Source organism: Musca domestica, unplaced genomic scaffold (genome assembly GCF_030504385.1).
Source record: "Musca domestica strain aabys unplaced genomic scaffold, Musca_domestica.polishedcontigs.V.1.1 110, whole genome shotgun sequence".
In the NCBI taxonomy this organism is placed as follows: domain Eukaryota; kingdom Metazoa; phylum Arthropoda; class Insecta; order Diptera; family Muscidae; genus Musca; species Musca domestica.
The window spans coordinates 537,076-558,001 of NW_026712134.1; positions in this window are offsets into that span (position 1 = coordinate 537,076).

Consider the following 20,926-nt stretch of genomic DNA (forward strand, 5'->3'; position numbering starts at 1 on the left):
CTCTCTCTCCCTCTCTCACACTTGTAAAACGAGACCCAGCATGCAAACCACACTACAACACACTCTCAAAAAGCCCACTCTGTCTCTGGGAAATAAAAAACCAAAACATTTCTACACAGAGGCTTACATTTACTCTTAGGCAACGAGTCACCAAGGCAGGAGGGCAGGCCGGCAGTCAGACAGCCTTCCATGAAGTGCTCTTTAAGCACCAAAAAAACCGGAGGAAGAAAAAAAAAACAGAGGAAAACACAAAGTTATGATGACAAATGTCTTTTGACACCCCGTAAAGGAAACCTTTAGATTTATACAACTCATATGCCAAGGCATTAACACGCACACATCCACACGTACCTACATCTTCACTTAGTCACTCACTTGCTGAAGAGGAGGGGAATGTCAGACAGCATCACCTCAGCAGAGTTGGAAAAGTTAATGCAGTTTTGTTTTGGAATGAAAAGTCTTTTGTGGTTCCCTAGTTTTTTTTTTTTTTTTGTCTTTTTGTCCTTTGGAGGAAATTTCCCAAGGAAAAAAATGAGGAACATTACTAGAGGCTTCTTTTATATAGGAATAAAGAAAGAAGGGGAGAAGAAAAGGTGGTTGTATTAGAGTTACAAACAAAGATGTGTATTTTTGCCACAATTAAAAAATCCAAACATTTTTTTAAGTCCTCGATTTGAAATTAAAAAAATAAAAAAAAGACAATATTTTTAAAAAATCAAATTTAAAGAGGTATTTTAAAAATCATTTTTTGAATACTTTTTTTTTTTTTGAAAAATATGTTTAAAAAGTTCACATTCCTAAAGTACAAAAATATAAAAATAGCCACCTTGTATAAATATTTAAAAAATTATTTTTTATTTAATTTTTCGTAAATTTTTTAATTATAATTTTTAATAAATAAATAGTTCTTTTTAATTTAAATTGGTTAAATAATACCAAAAAAAAATGTTTTTAAAACCCCTCATCAACGGATTTAAAAGCATTTTATGGTGTTGTTTTATAAAAATAATTTTAAAAATTACAAAAAAAAAATATATTTTTTTAAACATCTCAACAAGGTGAATATTCATATATTTCTCGTAATTTAAGAATGTGAAATTGAAAAAAAAAATACAAAAAAACATATTTAAAGAAATTACTTTTAAAATACCAATAAAGAATAATTTCTGAAAAAAAATCCTAAAAAATTATTTTTTTTTAAAAAAAAATATATATATTTTTTTAATTTCCTTATTAAATTTTTTAATAAATAAATATCTTTTTTAATTTAAATTGGTTAAATAATTCAAAAAAATGTTTTTAAAACCCCTCCTCAACGGGTATAAAAACATTTTAATGTTATTGTTTTATAAAATAAAATTAAAAATTAAAAGAAATATATATTTTTTTAAACATCTCAACAAGGTGAATATTCATATATTTCCTGTAATTTAAAAATGTGAAATTGAAAAAAAAAATACAAAAAAACATATTTAAAGAAATTACTTTTAAAATACCAATAAAGAATAATTTCTGAAAAAAAATCCTAAAAAATTATTTTTTTTTAAAAAAAAATATATATTTTTTTTTAATTTCCTTATTAAATTTTTTAATAAATAAATATCTTTTTTAATTTAAATTGGTTAAATAATCCAAAAAAAAATGTTTTTAAAACCCCTCCTCAACGGGTATAAAAACATTTTAACGTTATTGTTTTATAAAATAAAATTAAAAATTAAAAAAAATATATATTTTTTAAACATCTCAACAAGGTGAATATTCATATATATTTTGTAATTTAAGGATGTGAAATTGAAAAAAAAAAAAATACAAAAAAACATTTTTAAAGAAATTACTTTTAAAATGCCATTAAATAATAATTTCTGGAAAAAAATCCTAAAAAAATATTTAAAAAAAAAATATTTTTTTTATTTTTTTTTTTTAAATTTCCTAATTAAATTTTTTAATAAATGAATATTTTTTTAATTTATATTGGTTAAATAATTAAAAAAAGTTTTAAAACCCCTCCTCAACGGGTAAAAAAACATTTTTATGTTATTGTTTTATAAAAAAAATTAAAAATTAGAAAAAAAATATTTTTTAAACATCTCAACAAGGCAAATATTCATATATTTCCTGTAATTTAAAAATGTGAAATTGAAAAAAAAAAATACAAAAAAACATATTTAAAGAAATTACTTTTAAAATGCCATTAAATAATAATTTCTGAAAAAATCCTAAAAAGTTTTTTTTAATTCAAAATTATTCTTATAAAACATCATTATAGAAATAATGTTTAAAAAACAAATTAAAACAATATTTATTTTTTAAAAAAATCAAAAAAAAAATCAATTTTCTAAAAAATATATCCTTAAATTTTCAAACATTATTTCTTAAAAAATCCAAAATATTTCATTTATTTTTTTTTTTTTTTTTTTTTGGAAATCACACTGACTTTATATATTTAAAAAAAAATGTAATCCTTAAATATTATTATAAAAATTGCTCGCAACAAATCATTGTTTTAAGAAATTATCTTTAAAGTGTAATTAAAAAGTATTTGTTTAAAAATCCTTATTTTTAAATCTAAGATATTTGAAAGATTATTTAAAAAAAAAAATCACATTCATCAGGTAGAAAAAAATATAAATATTGATATTGAGGATATACTTTAAAAAATATCTTCAACATTATGTTTTTGATCCAAAATAAAAATATTATGTAATAATTTTGTTGTTTGCAAAATAGTTAGTCTTTATTCCATAATTGTTGTTTTTATAAAAACAGCTTAATTTATTAGTGGATGTATACCTAAATTCGCGCTGACCTAATGTTGTTTTATTTTTTAATTTCAAATTCCTAAAAAAATATTTTCTCAAATATTCAAAAGTTTTTTTTTTAATAAAAATCCACTTTAAAAAATATTTGAAAAAAATACTATCAAAAAGCGATTAAAAAATATTAAAAAAAATAATAATAATAATTCTTACAATATATATATTAAAAAATATCTGTTTTGAATTAAAAATTATTTTTAAATGACATATTGACAATAGAAATGTTAAAAAAAGTTTAGGAAATCTTTGTTGAAAAATGAGTGCCGATCTAATGTTTTTCAAAAATTCCAAAGTTTAGTTATTAAATATTTAACGTTACAAAATATTAAAAAAGTTACAAAATATTTAAAAAAAAATCAAATATTATTTAAAAAAAAATATTTGTAAAAAATAAAGGTTTCTTTTAAATTAAAACATTTTTATATATAAAAAACATCATGGTAAAAAAAATGTTTAGGAAAAGAAAGTTTAGGAAATGTTTTGCAAAAATTCCAAATTCTCTAAAAAAATTTTTCTTAAATATTCAAAAAAAGTCTTTTTAATCCGCGTTTACTAATTCAAAAATATTTAAGGTAATAAAAATATTAAAAAATATTTTGTTAAATTCCTAATTTTTTTTTTTTTTTTTTTCAAAAGTTCCTAAAGAGTAATTAAAAAAATCACGAATCTTTTAAGTTTTTAAAAATTTTAAAAATACTCTTCAAAAAATGATAATAAATGGGTTTTAAAAATACATATCAAAGCCGCAGTTAAAAAACGTTAAAAAAATATTTTTAAAATCCTAAAAAAAAAATTTTTGAAACAAAAATTATTTAAAAAAAAACGTTATTAATTGAAAAAAATGTGTTTTTGATGTTGTAAAAAATGTCTTTGTTATAAATATCCTTGCCATTATCCTTTGTCCACCTTTATTCACAATTTTGGCACAATAATCTCGTTCTTTTGGCTCTCCGATACCATTGGTGTGAATGTGTGTGTGTGTGTAAGACTGTTTCATGGTTTTTTGTTGTTTGAAAATTTTGCAAAGTGCATTACATTTATGGCAGCATGTAATATGCATGTTTGTTCATGTTTGCAATGAAGTTTTCTAAAATATGTTTTGTGGTTTGCCAGCCAGAGGCTGGTTATTATATTTTTGTTTTTTGGCAAAGCTTTGTGTTGTTTTGACTTTTTTGAAAAAAAAAAAAAATATTAAAGTCAAGGTTAGTCATCTTTTTTGTTGGGGTATTTTTATTTTTTTCGCGTATCTTTAGTATTATAGTTTTGCAATTATGAAAATGGAAAATGGAGTTTGTATTTTAAAATAAAGTAAAAATAATTTGAAAAAATCAACGTTTACCAATTCATAGAAAAATTATTTTTTTTTTTAAAAAACACGTTAATTATTTTAAAGAAAAAATATTTTTTTTAAAAATCCACATTTACTAATTTATTTCATTTATTTATGTATATGTTGCGATGAAAAAGCCATTAGGCCAATAAGTATCACAACTATCAAAAAATTATTAAAAAAAAAAACACGTTAATTATTTTAAAGAAAAAATATTTTTTTAAAAATCCACGTTTAATAATTCATAGAAAAAATAATTTGTAAAAAATCCACGTTTATTAATTCACAGCAAAAAATATTTTTTTAAAAAATCCACGTTTATTAATTCACAGCAAAAAATAATTTTTAAAAAATCCACGTTTACTAATTTATAGAAAAATTATTTTTTTAAAAAAACCTCGTTAATTATTTTAAAGAAAAAATATTTTTTTAAAAATCCACGTTTACTAATTTATAGAAAAATTATTTTTTTTTTTTTTTTTAAAAACCACGTTTAATAATTCATAGAAAAAATATTTTTTTAAAAATCCACGTTTAATAATTCATAGAAAAAACATATATATTTTTTAAAGTCCACTTTTATTAATTCATAAAAAAATCCTTTTTTTAAAAATCCACGTTTATTGAAGGACCTCAAAAAATATTTTTTAAAAAATCCACGTTTATTGAAGGACCTCAAAAGATTTTTTTTTTAAAAATCCACGTTTATTGAAGGACCTCAAAAAATATTTTTTTAAAAATCCACGTTTATTGAAGGACCTCAAAAGATTTTTTTTTAAAAATCCACGTTTATTGAAGAACCTCAAAAAATATTTTTTTTTAAAATCCACGTTTATTGAAGGACCTCAAAAAATATTTTTTAAAAAATCCACGTTTATTGAAGGACCTCAAAAAATATTTTTTAAAAAATCCACGTTTATTGAAGGACCTCAAAAGATATTTTTTTTTTAAAAATCCACGTTTATTGAAGGACCTCAAAAATATTATTTTAATAATCCACGTTTATTGAAGGACCTCAAAAAATATTTTTTAAAAAATCCACGTTTATTGAAGGACCTCAAAAGATATTTTTTTTAAAAATCCACGTTTATTGAAGGACCTCAAAAATATTATTTTAATAATCTACGTTTATTGAAGGACCTCAAAAAATATTTTTTAAAAAATCCACGTTTATTGAAGGACCTCAAAAGATGTTTTTTTTTTTAAAAAATCCACGTTTATTGAAGGACCTCAAAAGATGTTTTTTTTTTAAAAATCCACGTTTATTGAAGGACCTCAAAAAATATTGTTTAAAAAATCCACGTTTATTGAAGGACCTCAAACAATATTTTTTAAAAAATCCACGTTTATTGAAGGACCTCAAAAAATATTTTTTAAAAAATCCACGTTTATTGAAGGACCTCAAAAGATATTTTTTTTTTAAAAATCCACGTTTATTGAAGGACCTCAAAAATATTATTTTAATAATCCACGTTTATTGAAGGACCTCAAAAAATATTTTTTAAAAAATCCACGTTTATTGAAGGACCTCAAAAGATATTTTTTTTAAAAATCCACGTTTATTGAAGGACCTCAAAAATATTATTTTAATAATCTACGTTTATTGAAGGACCTCAAAAATATTATTTTAATAATCCACGTTTATTGAAGGACCTCAAAAATATTTTTTTAAAAATCCACGTTTATTAAAGGACCTCAAAAAATATTTTTTTTTTAAATCCACGTTTTTTGAAGGACCTCAAAAAATATTTTTTAAAAAATCCACGTTTATTGAAGGACATCAAAAATATTATTTTAATAATCTACGTTTACTGAAGGACCTCAAAAATATTATTTTAATAATCCACGTTTATTGAAGGACCTCAAAAATATTATTTTAATAATCCACGTTTATTGAAGGACCTCAAAAATATTTTTTTAAAAATCCACGTTTATTAAAGGACCTCAAAAAATATTTTTTTTTAAAAATCCACGTTTATTGAAGGAAATCAAAAAATATTTTTTTTTTAAATCCACGTTTATTGAAGGACCTCAAAAAATATTTTTTTAAAAATCCACGTTTATTGAAGGACCTCAAAAAATATTTTTTAAAAAATCCACGTTTATTGAAGGACCTCAAAAATATTATTTTAATAATCTACGTTTATTGAAGGACCTCAAAAATATTATTTTAATAATCCACGTTTATTGAAGGACCTCAAAAAAATAATTTTTTAGAAATCCACGTTTATTTAGGGATCTCAAAAAAATAATTTTTAAAAAATCCACGTTTATTGAAGGACCTCAAAGAATAATTTTTAAAAAATCCACGTTTTATGAAGGACCTCAAAAAATAATTTTTAAAAAATCCACGTTTATTGAAGGACCTCAAAAAATATTTTTTTAAAAATCCACGTTTATTGAAGGACCTCAAAAAATATTTTTTAAAAAATCCACGTTTATTGAAGGACCTCAAAAGATATTTTTTTTTTAAAAATCCACGTTTATTGAAGGACCTCAAAAGATATTTTTTTTTTAAAAATCCACGTTTATTGAAGGACCTCAAAAAATATTTTTTTAAAAATCCACGTTTATTGAAGGACCTCAAAAAATATTTTTTAAAAAATCCACGTTTATTGAAGGACCTCAAAAATATTATTTTAATAATCTACGTTTATTGAAGGACCTCAAAAATATTATTTTAATAATCCACGTTTATTGAAGGACCTCAAAAATATTTTTTTAAAAATCCACGTTTATTAAAGGACCTCAAAAAATATTTTTTTTTAAAAATCCACGTTTATTGAAGGAAATCAAAAAATATATTTTTTTTAAAATCCACGTTTATTGAAGGACCTCAAAAAATATTTTTTTAAAAATCCACGTTTATTGAAGGACCTCAAAAAATATTTTTTAAAAAATCCACGTTTATTGAAGGACCTCAAAAATATTATTTTAATAATCTACGTTTATTGAAGGACCTCAAAAATATTATTTTAATAATCCACGTTTATTGAAGGACCTCAAAAAATAATTTTTAAAAAATCCACGTTTATTGAAGGACCTCAACAAAATAGTTTTAAAAAAATCCACGTTTATTGAAGGACCTCAAAAAATAATTTTTAAAAAATCCACGTCTATTGAGGGACCTCAAAAAATAATTTTTAAAAAATCCACGTTTATTGAAGGACCTCAAAAAATAATTTTTAAAAAATCCACGTCTATTGAGGGACCTCAAAAAATAATTTTTAAAAAATCCACGTTTATTGAAGGACCTCAACAAAATAGTTTTAAAAAAATCCACGTTTATTGAAGGACCTCAAAAAATAATTTTTAAAAAATTTACGTTTATTGAATGAGCTCAAAAAATAATTTTTAAAAAATCCACGTCTATTGAGGGACCTCAAACAATAATTTTTAAAAAATCCACATTTATTGAAGGACCTCAACAAAATAGTTTTAAAAAAATCCACGTGTATCGAAGGACCTTAAAAAATAACTTTTAAAATATTTAAATTTAATATTTAAAAAAAATCCACGTTTATTGAAGGACATCTGAATGCGTTTGATTTTGGACATCTGAATACATGATGGCAATTTTATTATTATGGTTTCGATATTTTCTTATTGATTTTTTATTTTTTCAGTATCCAGTAAATAGCATAATTTCCTTTCATCTTTTGATTGAAAACAAACAATCAAAAGTTTTCAAAAAGGAAACATGGGTCTCAATTAATAAGCCTATTAGTTAGGCGGATTGTAGTCATTTCACATCAAGTTTGTATGGGGCGTAAATTATTTACAATTCGAATTAAATATAAATGCTTATTGTTACAAACAAAGCGGCAGATTAGGTATTGGCAAAGAAATTGAATAAATGGAAATATTACCAGATGGCCAAAAGCAAACAAAAGACCAACGACAGCAATGAATAGATTTTTAAGAAGATTTAGTGATTTTTGGAAAAAATATTAACAAAAACAGGCTTTGTTATTGAATTAAATAAATTAAAAAAATAACATGTTTTCCTAAAAAAAACCATCCAAAATATTTTTAAAATAATCCAGGTTTGAAAAGGCTTTGAAAGGCCTTTGTAAAAATATTTTAATAAATCCACGTTTCCTTAGCCTTTAAAAAATATATTTTTATAAAAATTCACCATTCGAAAAATATTTTTTTTCAAAAACGTGGAATTAAAAAATCAAAGAATCGCAAGATATGGATTTTTTAAATATATTTTTTCAAAGAACTACAAGAGGCGGATTTTAAATAATATTTTTTTTAAATAATTACAAGCCCTGGAATTTTCCAAAAATATTTTTTCAACGAATTACTAGACGCCGATTTAAAAAATAAAAAATTTTTAAAAGAATCACAAGACGTGGATTTAGCAAAAAATGTAAAATGTTTTTCTTTCAAAAATTACAAGACGTGGATTTAAAAAAAATATATTTTTATAATATATATTTTTAATATTTTTTTTTTCCAAAAAACCTCATGACATGGGTATCTTTCAAGAAATCACAATACATGGATCTTTTAAAAATATAGAACCTCACGACGTGGTCTACTTTCACGAAATTACAAGACGTGGATTTTAAAAAAAAATATATATTTTTTCCCAAAAAACTTCATGATGTGGATTTCTTTCAAGAAATTACAAAAAAAAAATATTTTCTTCGATGAATTGCAAGACGTGGCATTTTTCAAATATTTTCTTCAAAGAATTACAAGACGTGGATTTTCTAAAAAACAATTTCTTTAAAAATTACATAACTTGGATTTCTTATAAAATATATTTTTTTAATAGAACTGCATGGCTTGGATTTTTTAAAAAATATTTTTCAAATAGAATTTTATTTCAAACTCTTGAAAGTCATTTGTTGATCGATATTGGATCATTTTCTCTTTCGAGTTCAGAAAGGAGAAAGAGAAAAAAACTCACGTTTTTATAAACTTAAAAAATATTTAAAAAAAGTCACGTTTCAAATATAGTCGAACTTTTTTAACAAAAAAAAATCCCTTTTTCTGGACCTCTGGCAAATGATTAAAAAAATCACGCATTTTGCCATTTGAACACGTTAAAAAGCAGTAAGTTAGGCTGTACCGAACATGGCCCATTTCCAATACCAAATTTTTTTTTTTAAAAATCCACGTTTGGCAATTATTGGAAAAAAACATTTTCTAAAAAATCCACGTTCTGCAATTCTTGAAAAAAAAATCTTTAAAAAAAGTCCACGTCTCTTATCATTATTTTTTTTATCCACGTCTCTTATTCTTTAATTTTTTTAAGTCCACGTCTCTTATTCTGGAAAAAAATAGTTTTTAAAAACTTACGTCTTGCAATTCTTGGTAAAAAATATTTTTTTTTAAATCCACGTTTCTTATTCTTGATGAAAATATATATATTTTTTTTAATCCACGTCTCTTATTCTCGAAAAAATATTTTTTTTGAAAAAGATCCACGTTTTGTAATTCTTCAAAAAAATATTATTTAAAAAAATCCACGTTTTGCAATTCTTATAAAAAAATATTTTTTAAAAAATCCACGTCTTGCAATTCTTATAAAAAATATTTTTTAAAAAATCCACGTCTCGCAATTCTGAAAAAAATATTTTTTTTTAAAACCCACGTCTCGCAAATTCTGGAACAAAAATATATATATTTTTTAAAAAAATCCACGTCACTTATTCTTGAAACAAAAATATTTTTAAAAAATCCACGTCTCTTATTCTTGAAATGAAAATATTTTTTTAAAAAATCCACGTCTTATTTAAAAAAAAATATATTTTTTTAAAAAATCCACATCTCTTATTCTTTAAAAAAAATATTTTTTAAAATATCAACGTCTTTTATTCTCTAAAAAATATATTTTTTAAAAACCCACATCTTACAATTCTTGGAAAAAAATATTTTTTAAAAAATCCACGTCTCTCATTCCTAAAAAAATATATTTTTTTAAAAAATCTACGTATCTTATTTAAAAAAATATTTTTAAAAAATCTACGTATCTTATTTAAAAAAATATTTTTAAAAAATCTACGTATCTTATTTAAAAAAATATTTTTAAAAAATCTACGTCTTGATTTTGATAAAAACTTTTTTTAAAAACTCCACGTCAAGTAATTTTTGGAAAAAATATTTTTTAAAAACTCCACGTCAAGTAATTTTTGGAAAAAATATTTTTTAAAAAATCCACGTCTTGCTATTTTTGGAAAAAATATTTTTTAAAAAATCCACGTCTTGCTATTTTTGGAAAAAATATTTTTTAAAAAATCCACGTCTTGCAATTCTTATAAAAAATATTTTTTAAAAAATCCACGTCTTGCAATTCTTATAAAAAATATTTTTTAAAAAATCCACGTCTTGCAATTCTTATAAAAAATATTTTTTAAAAAATCCACGTCTTGCAATTCTTATAAAAAATATTTTTTAAAAAATCCACGTCTTGCAATTCTTATAAAAAATATTTTTTTAAAAATCCACGTCTTGCAATTCTTATAAAAAATATTTTTTAAAAAATCCACGTCTTGCAATTCTTATAAAAAATATTTTTTTAAAAAATCCACGTCTTGCAATTCTTATAAAAAATATTTTTTAAAAAATCCACGTCTTGCAATTCTTATAAAAATATTTTTTAAAAATCCACGTCTTGCAATTCTTATAAAAAATATTTTTTAAAAAATCCACGTCTTGCAATTCTTATAAAAAATATTTTTTAAAAAATCCACGTCTTGCAATTCTTATAAAAAATATTTTTTAAAAAATCCACGTCTTGCAATTCTTATAAAAATATTTTTTAAAAAATCCACGTCTTGCAATTCTTATAAAAAATATTTTTTAAAAAATCCACGTCTTGCAATTCTTATAAAAAATATTTTTTAAAAAATCCACGTCTTACAATTCTTTTAAAAAATATTTTTTAAAAAATCCACGTCTTGCAATTCTTATAAAAAATATTTTTTAAAAAATCCACGTCTTGCAATTCTTATAAAAAATATTTTTTAAAAAATCCACGTCTTGCAATTCTTATAAAAAATATTTTTTAAAAAATCCACGTCTTGCAATTCTTATAAAAAATATTTTTTAAAAAATCCACGTCTTGCAATTCTTATAAAAAATATTTTTTAAAAAATCCACGTCTTGCAATTCTTATAAAAAATATTTTTTAAAAAATCCACGTCTTGCAATTCTTATAAAAATATTTTTTAAAAAATCCACGTCTTGCAATTCTTATAAAAAATATTTTTTAAAAAATCCACGTCTTGCAATTCTTATAAAAAATATTTTTTAAAAAATCCACGTCGCTTATTCTTGAAAAATAAAATATTTTTAAAAAATCCGCGTCGCTTATTTTTGCAAAATAAATAATTTTTTAAAAAATCCACGTCTCTTATTCTTGAAAAAAATCCACGTTTTGTAATTCTTGAATAAATATTTTTTTTTAAATCCATTTTTGTTGTAAATTCAGCCTTTAGAATTACTTTTTATTGTTGTTGTTTTTTTTTTTAATATTTATTTTTTATTTTCTCTAAGTTTTGTGGACTTTAAAGTCTTCATATCTCAAAGAAAACCCATTTTAATGCCTTGCGTATAAGTGTTGTCATAAATCATACGCACCCATGCAATCTTCCTTTTTCGGTGGAATAAAGTCATAATTTTATTAATCCAATTGAAAACTTAAAACAATGGCAATTTTTTCTTTATGTTTCAACATTTTATGAGATTCTTAAATCTTAGGATAATTATTTTCCGTTTAATTGAAAAAAAAATGAAAACTTTTCAATGGAAATACAAAGAAAAGTGGAAAAACTTTGCCAGGAACAATAGCAGAAAATCCCACTAATTGAAACAATCTTTCAAAAGCAAAATAAAATAATAAAACTATTTTTAGATACAATTTAATATTTATGTATATAAATATATAAACACGCTTGCTTGTATATATAGACACTGCATAATGGTGTCCTCTAAGCCATGTAGATTATTTCTCTTTCCATTTTTAGTTTGAGTTTTTTTATTTATTCTTTTTTTTTTTTTTTTTGTTTAACCTTTAAATAAATATATCCATGTTGCAGTCATGCCGCCAAAGCCAGAGCTGGAAATATAGGTTTGTTGATCTGTTCTGCTACTTTCCTTGTATTTATTTTCACTTTCTGCTCTGTAGTGGTGGTGTTGCTGTTGTTCGGTGCCCGAAGCCACTTCCATGGATTTGCATTTTAAATAGTCTGGGGAGAGCAGCGTCGCATGTACGTGAATGAGTTGCTGCTCTCCTTTGCGTTTCGCTCCTTAATTTAAGTATTATTATCTGCATTTAATTTTGCATCTCATTTTTGTTCTGATGTTGTTTTTTTTTCTACAAAGTGTCACCATTTTTCCCCAGCTCCTCTGGCAGGATTTTGTGAAGCTATTTTAAGTGGAAAAAATATATGGGGTTTTTTTCTCATTCATATCTGTGAGTGATAACATAAAAGGATTATTTTTTTACTGCTGCCAGGATTATGGACTTTGTCTGACCCATAATTCAGGTGTTACAACAAAAGTATATGACTAATTAAAAAAATTATAAAAGCGTGGAGAGGTGAGAGGGGGGAGAAAATGAACGGCTTCCCGGTGTAATGAGCCATAAATCTCTTACTCCAATGCCAGCATTTTAATCAATTTTTAAAATCCTTTACCGGGCTGTCAGAGCTATTGTAGAGCAGGGATAAGGTGTTAAAATTTATTGCAGTTGAAATAAAGAGTTAAGTTAAGGAGCAAGAAATTGCAAACATCAAAAGAATAGGTATGTGATATTTATGGGGACATTGGAGCGTATGAATAATAACGACACTCATACGCAATAGCGTTGGGGATGTTTTTATGGGTCCACAAAATATTAATATATTTTAAGAATAATCTTTTAGAGAACGTGGATTTTTTGAAAAAAAAAAAAAATTTTCAAAGAATTGCAAAACGTGGATTAAAAAAATAATATTCTTAAATAAATCACAAGACGTGGACTTTTTAAAAAATATTTTTCTAAAAAATTACAAGACGTGGATTTTTTAAAAAATATTTTCTCAAAGAATTATAAGACGTGGATTTTTTAAAAAAATATTTTTTTCAAAGAATTATAAGACGTGGATTTTTAAAAAATATTTTTTCCAAAAATTACGAGACTTGGATTTTTTTTTAAATATATGTTTTTTCAAAAATTATATAAGACGTGGATTTTTTTAAAAAATATGTTTCAAGGAATTACAAGACGTGGATGTTTTTTAAAAATATTTTTTCAAAGAATTATAAGACGTGGATTTTTTAAAAAAATATTTTTTTCAAAGAATTATAAGACGTGGATTTTTTAAAAAATATTTTTTCAAAGAATTATAAGACGTGGATTTTTAAAAAAATATTTTTCTAAAAAATTACAAGACGTGGATTTTTTAAAAAAATATTTTTCTAAAAAATTACAAGACGTGGATTTTTTAAAAAATATTTTTCTAAAAAATTACAAGACGTGGATTTTTTAAAAAATATTTTTCTAAAAAATTACGAGACGTGGATTTAAAAAAAATTTTTCTAAAAAAATTCATGACGTGGATTTTTTAAAATATATTTTTCCAAAAAAAATTCATGACGTGGATTTTTTAAAAAATTACAAGACTTGGATTTTTTAAAAAAATACTTTTCTAAAAATTACAAGACTTGGATTTTTGAATGTATATTTTTAAGCATTACAAGACCTGGATATTTTTCATTTTTTTTTCAATTTTTTTTTTTTTTATAAAAACAACTTTAACGAATTTCCAGACTAACATTTCTTTAATAAAAATTGTTTAAAAATGACAAGAACTGCCTTTATAAAAATACTTTTTAAAAATTTACAAGAACTGAATTTTAAAAAAATTTTTGTTTTTTCAAAAAAATACAAATTGTGGAATAGTTAAAAAATGCTTTTTAAGGCACTTCAAGACGTCAAAAAAATCAAAAGATTACAAAACGTGCTTAATTTTTTTTCTCAAGAATTACAAAAGCATTACAATTTAAAAAAATATTCTTTCCCAGAATTAGAAGACTTGGATTTATTAAAAATATTTATTCAAAAACGTGGATATTTTAAAAAATATTTTTTTCAATAAATATTAAAAAATATTTTTTCATAAAAATCTCTAGACGTGGATATTTTAAAAATATTTTTTCATAAAAATATCTAGACGTGAATTTTTTAAAAATATTTTTTCATAAAAATATTTTGACGTGGATTTTTTAAAAATATTTTTTCATAAAAATATCTAGACGTGGATTTTTTTAAAAAATATTTTTTATAAAATTTTCTAGACGTGGATTTTTTAAAAAAATATTTTTTCATAAAATTTTCAAGACGTGGATTTTTTAAAAAAATATTTTTTTCATAAAATTTTCTAGACGTGGATTTAAAAAAAAATATTTTTTTCATAAAATTTTCTAGACGTGGATTTTTTAAAAAAATATTTTTTTCATAAAATTTTCTAGACGTGGATTTAAAAAAAAATATTTTTTTCATAAAATTTTCTAGACGTGGATTTTTTAAAAAAATATTTTTTTCATAAAATTTTCTAGACGTGGATTTAAAAAAAAAATATTTTTTTCATAAAATTTTCTAGACGTGGATTTAAAAAAAAATATTTTTTTCATAAAATTTTCTAGACGTGGATTTAAAAAAAAATATTTTTTCAAAGAATTATAAGACGTGGATTTTTTAAAAAAAAATTTTTTTCACAAAAATTTCTGGACTTGGATTTTTTAAAAAAATATTTTTTCTAAGAATTATAAGACGTGGATTTTTTAAAAAATATTTTTCTAAAAAATTACAAGGCGTGGATTTTTTAAAAAATATTTTTCTAAAAAATTACAAGGCGTGGATTTTTTAAAAAATATTTTTCTAAAAAATTACAAGGCGTGGATTTTTTAAAAAATATTTTTCTAAAAAATTACAAGGCGTGGATTTTTAAAAAATATTTTTCTAAAAAATTACAAGGCGTGGATTTTTTAAAAAATATTTTTCTAAAAAATTACAAGGCGTGGATTTTTAAAAAATATTTTTTCAAAAAATTATAGGACGAGGATTTTAAAAAAATATTTTTTCAAAGAATTATAAGAGGTGGATTTAAAAAAAAAAATTCAAAGAATTATAAGACGTGGATTTTTTAAAAAATATTTTTTCAAAGAATTATAAGACGTGGATTTTTTAAAAAATATTTTTTCAAAGAATTATAAGAGGTGGATTTAAAAAAAAAAAATTCAAAGAATTATAAGACGTGGATTTTTTAAAAAATATTTTTTCAAAGAATTATAAGACGTGGATTTTTTAAAAAATATTTTTTCAAAGAATTATAAGACGTGGATTTTAAAAAAAAATATTTTTTCAAAGAATTATAAGACGTGGATTTTTTAAAAAATATTTTTTCAAAGAATTATAAGACGTGGATTTTTTAAAAAATAATTTTTCAAAGAATTATAAGACGTTGATTTTTTAAAAAATATTTTTTCAAAGAATTATAAGACGTGGATTCTTTAAAAAAACAGTTTTTCAAATAATTATAAGACGAGTATATTTTAAAAAATATTTTTTCAAAAAATTACAAGATGTGGATTTAAAAAACAAAAATGTTGTTTAGTCGAACTACGAGACGTAGCTTCTTTTTAAAAAATTAAAAAATACACCATACTTTAATTTCCAAAAAATATTTTTTCAAAGAATTAATATTCGAAGTTTTTATCAAAAATATTTTTTAAAACAATAATAAGCCGTAGATTAAAAAAATAGTAATATTTTACCAAGGATTAATAGACGTGAATTTTTTAAAAAATATTTTTCCCCAGAATTAGATGTTGTAGAATTATTAAAAAATATTTAAAAAAAAAATAAATTAATGATAATTAAAAAAATATATTTCGTTTCAAAGAATTACAAGATGTGGATTTTTTAATATTTTTTAAAGAATTGCAAAGACGTAAATTGTTTTAAAAATATTCTTTTCAAAAATATATTTTTTAAAAGAAATCACTTGACGTTTCCTTGTTTATGAATGGACTTTTAAAAATATTTTTTTAATCAACGTTTATTTATAGCCTTTTAATTTTTTTTTTAAAAATCCACGTTTATTAATTGCTTTTAAAAATAATTAAAAAATCAACATTTATTTATAGCTTTAAAAAAAATTAAAAAATCCACGCTTAATTGTAGCCTTTTAAAATGTTTTTAAAAAATTCACGTTTATTCATAGTATCTTTAAAATATTTCTTGTAGCCCCTTGAAAAATATTTTAAAAAAATCCACGTCCACTTTTAGGATTAAAAAAAATGTTAAAAATCCACGTTTTTTAAGAATTTTGAAAATATTTTTAAAAATCCACCTCCAATTATAGCCTTTAAAAAATGTTTCTTAAAAATTAACGTTCATTTATGGCCTCTTAAAAAATATTTAAGAAAACCACGTTTATTTTTATCCATTAAAAAATATTTCTTAAAAATTGACGTTTATTTATAGCCTTTAAAAAATATTTCCTAAAAACCCACGTTCATTTATGGCCTTTCAAAAATATTACTTAAGAATCCACGTTCATTAATGGTCCTTTAAAATTATTTTTTAAAAATCCACGTTCACTTTTAGCCTTAAAAAAAATATTTAAAAAAATATATTATTTAAAAAATCACTTTATGTAGTGCTTTGGAGCGTATGAGCTATGCCGTTACTTATACGCAACCCATGAATATTTTTGTATCTCCTATTTCTCTTTATATTAAAGAAATGATTACAATTTGAATCTGAAAATCCAAGATAACGATAGGGTGTTGAAAAAATATTTTCAAAATATATACGTTGCTGAAAATAGATTTTTAAAAAATATTATCATTGCTAATTAGTGTGGAAAAATATTTAAAAAATCCACATTTATTTATAGGCTCTTAAAAATAGTTCTTGAAAATCAACGTTTATTTATAGCCTTTTAAAAAATATTTAAAATATCCACGTTTATTTACAGCTTCTTAAAAAAATTTTCTAAAAATCCACGTTTATTTACAGCATATTAAAAAATAATTTAAAAAAAACACGTTTATTTACAGCCTCTTAAAATATATTTTTAAATATCCACGTTTATTTATAGCATCTTAAAAATAATTAATAAAAATCCTCTATTATTTATAGTCTCTTAAAAAATATTTCTTATAAATCAGCGTCCATGTATAGACCCTTGAAAAATATTTAAAAAAAAATCCACGTTAATTTTAAGAATTTTAAAAATATTTTTTAAAAATTAACGTTTATTTATAGCCTTTTTAAAAAATATTTCTTTAAAATCAACGGTTATAGCCATTTAAAAAATATTTCTTAAAAGTCCACGTTTATTTATAGCCTCTTAAAAATAATTTTAAAAATCCACGTTGGTTCATAGTCTCTTAAAAAAATATTTCTTATAAATCAACGTCCATGTATAGACCCTTGAAAAATATTTTAAAAAAATCCACGTTTATTTTTAGAACTAAAAAATATTTCTTAAAAATCCACGTTTATTTTTAGAACTAAAAAATCTTTCTTAAAAATCCACGTTAATTTTAAGAATTTTAAAAATATTTCTAAAAATCCACGTTTATTGTAAGAATTTTAAAAATAGCCCTTAATTTTTTTTTTAAATCGATGTTTATTTATTTATTTATAATCGATATATTTTTCTTACAAATTTAAAACATTTCAAAAAAATCTACGTTCATTTATGGGCCTTGAAAAAATATTTTTAAGAAAACCACGTCTTGTGTTTTGTTGAAAAAATATTTTTCAAAAAAATCTATGCCGTTGAAAATACTTTTTTTTTAAAAAAATGCACATCTGGCATTTCTTTGAAAAATATATTTATTTAAAATCCCGATTTATTTATAGCCTTTTACTAAATATTTAAGAAAATTTTTTAAAAATAATTTTATGTGGTGCCTTGGAGCGTATGAGCTATGTCGTTACTTATACGCAACCCATGACTATTTTTATACCCTCCACCAAAAAAGGTATGGAGGGTATATTAACTTTGTCATTCCGCTTGTAACTCATCGAAATAATCATTTTAGACCCAACAAAGTATATATATTCTTGATCAGCGTAAAATTCTAAGACGATTTAGCCCTGTCCGTCCGTCTGTCCGTCTGTCCGTCTGTTGTAATCACGCTACAGTCTAAACGAATTAAGATAGGAAGCTAAAATTTTGCACAGATCTCTCTTTTGTCTGCAGGCAGGTCAAGTTCGAAGATGGGCTATATCGGTCCACGATATCGTATAGCCCCCATATAACGGTACCCCCCGATATTCGGTATTTTGATGATTTTACCCACATTTTTCAACCGAATTGTCCGAAAATCCACACAAGGAGTTCCTTGTGGGTACTTTATACCTCGGCAGAGAATTATCTATATAGGTCCACAATATCGTATAGCCCCCATATTACGGTACCCCCCGATATTCGGTATTTTGATGATTTTACCCACATTTTTGAACAGAATTGTCTGAAAATCCACACAAGGAGTTCCTTGTGGGTACTTTATACCTCGGCAGAGAATTATCTATATAGGTCCACGATATCGTATAGCACCCATGTAACGGTACCCCACGATATTCGGTATTTTGATGATTTTACCCACATTTTTGAACGGAATTGTCTGAAAATCCACACAAAGAGTTCCTTGTGGGTACTTTATACCTCGGCAGAGAATTATCTATATAGGTCCACAATATCGTATAGCACCCATATAACGGTACCCCCCGATATTCGGTATTTTGATGATTTTACACACATTTTTCAACGGAATTGTCTGAAAATCCACACAAGGAGTTCCTTGTGGGTACTTTATACCTCGGCAGAGAATTACCTATATAGGTCCACAATATCGTATAGCCCCCATATAACGGTACCCCGCGATATTCGGTATTTTGATGATTTTAGCCACATTTTCCAATCGTATTGTCTGAAAATCCACACAAGGAGTTCCTTGTGGGTACTTTATACCTCGGCAGAGAATTATTTATATAGGTCCACAATATCGTATAGGCCCCATATAACGGTACCCACCGATATTTGGTTTTTGATGATTTTACCCACATTTTTCAACGGAATTGTCTGAAAATCCACAAAAGGAGTCCCTTGTGTGCATTTTACATCCTCAAAATGAAGTGTCTATATAGGTCCACGATATCGTATATCGCCCATATAACTGTAACCTCCGATATTCGGTATTTTGATGATGTTAGCCACGCTTTTCAATGGAATTGTCTTAAAATCAACACAAGTAGTTCCTTGTGAGTACTTCACCCCCTGAGAGAGAATAGTCTATACAGGTCCACGATATCGTATATCCCCCATATAACGGTACCTCCCGATATTCGGTATTTTATGATTTGATCCACATTTTTCATCGGAATTTTCTGAAAATCCACACAAGGAGTTCCTTGTGGGTACTTTATACCCCGACAGAGAATTATTTATATAGATCCACGATATTGTATAGCCCTCATATAACGGTACCCCCGATGTTCGGTATTTTGATGTTTTTAGCCATATTTTTCAACGGAATGGTCACAAGGGGTTCTTTGTACACAAGGGGTTTTTTGTGAGCACTTTACCCATCGACAGAGAATTCTCTATATAGGTTAACGATAACGTATAGCTCCCATATAACGGTACCCCGCGATATTCGGTATTTTGATGATTTTAGCCACATTTTCCAATCGTATTGTCTGAAAATCCACACACGGAGTTCCTTGTGAGTACTTTACACGCAGATATAGATTTGTCTTTATAGGTCCACAATATCGTATATCCCCCATATATCGGCACCTTCCTATATTAGATATTTTAAAGATTTTAAAAGAATTTTTATTGGTTTTTATTTTTTTGAAAATTTTCGAATTCGTTCCAAATGGTGGAGGGTATTCAAAGTTCGGCCCGGCCGAACTTACTGCTTTTTTACTTGTTGTATCTCCTATTTCTCTTTAAATTAAATTCATAATTCCTTTGCGAAAACTTCCATTTCCACTTGTCAAAGAAATTATTACAATTTGAATCTGAAAATCCAAGCTAACGATAGGCTACTGAAAAAACATTTTCAAAATATTTAAGTTGCTGAAAATTGATTTTTAAAAATATTAGCAGTGCTAATTCGTGTGAAAAAAATATTTAAAAAAATCCACATTTATTTATAGCCTCTTAAAAATATTTCTTGAAAATCAACGTTATAAAAAAATCCACGTTAAGTTACTCTTAAAATATATTTTTAAAAATCCACGTTTATTTGTAGCATCCTAAAATATATTTTTAAATGTCCACGTTTATTTATAGCAATTTAAAAAATAATTTAAAAAAAAAAACCTCTTTTATTTATAGTCCCTAAAAAAAAATATTTCATATAAATCAGCGTCCATATATAGACACTTGAAAAATATTTAAAAAAATCCACGTTTATTTTTAAAATTAAAAAAATATTAAAAAATCCACGTTTACTTTTAAGATTTAAAAAATATTTCTTGAAAATCCATGTTAATTTCAAGAATTTTAAAAATATTTCTTAAAAATCCTCGCTTAATTAAAGCCTTTAAAAAATATTTCTTAAAAATGAACGTTTATTTATGTCCTCTTAAAAAAATATTTAAGAAAACTACGTTTATTTTTATCCTTTAGAAAATATTTCTTAAAAATTAACGTTTATTTATGGCCTCTGTTTACGCCAAATGTGCATCCCTAAACTTTCCCCTTTCTTTTTGATTAACTAATATCTTTCTAAAAATGCCATGGTTATT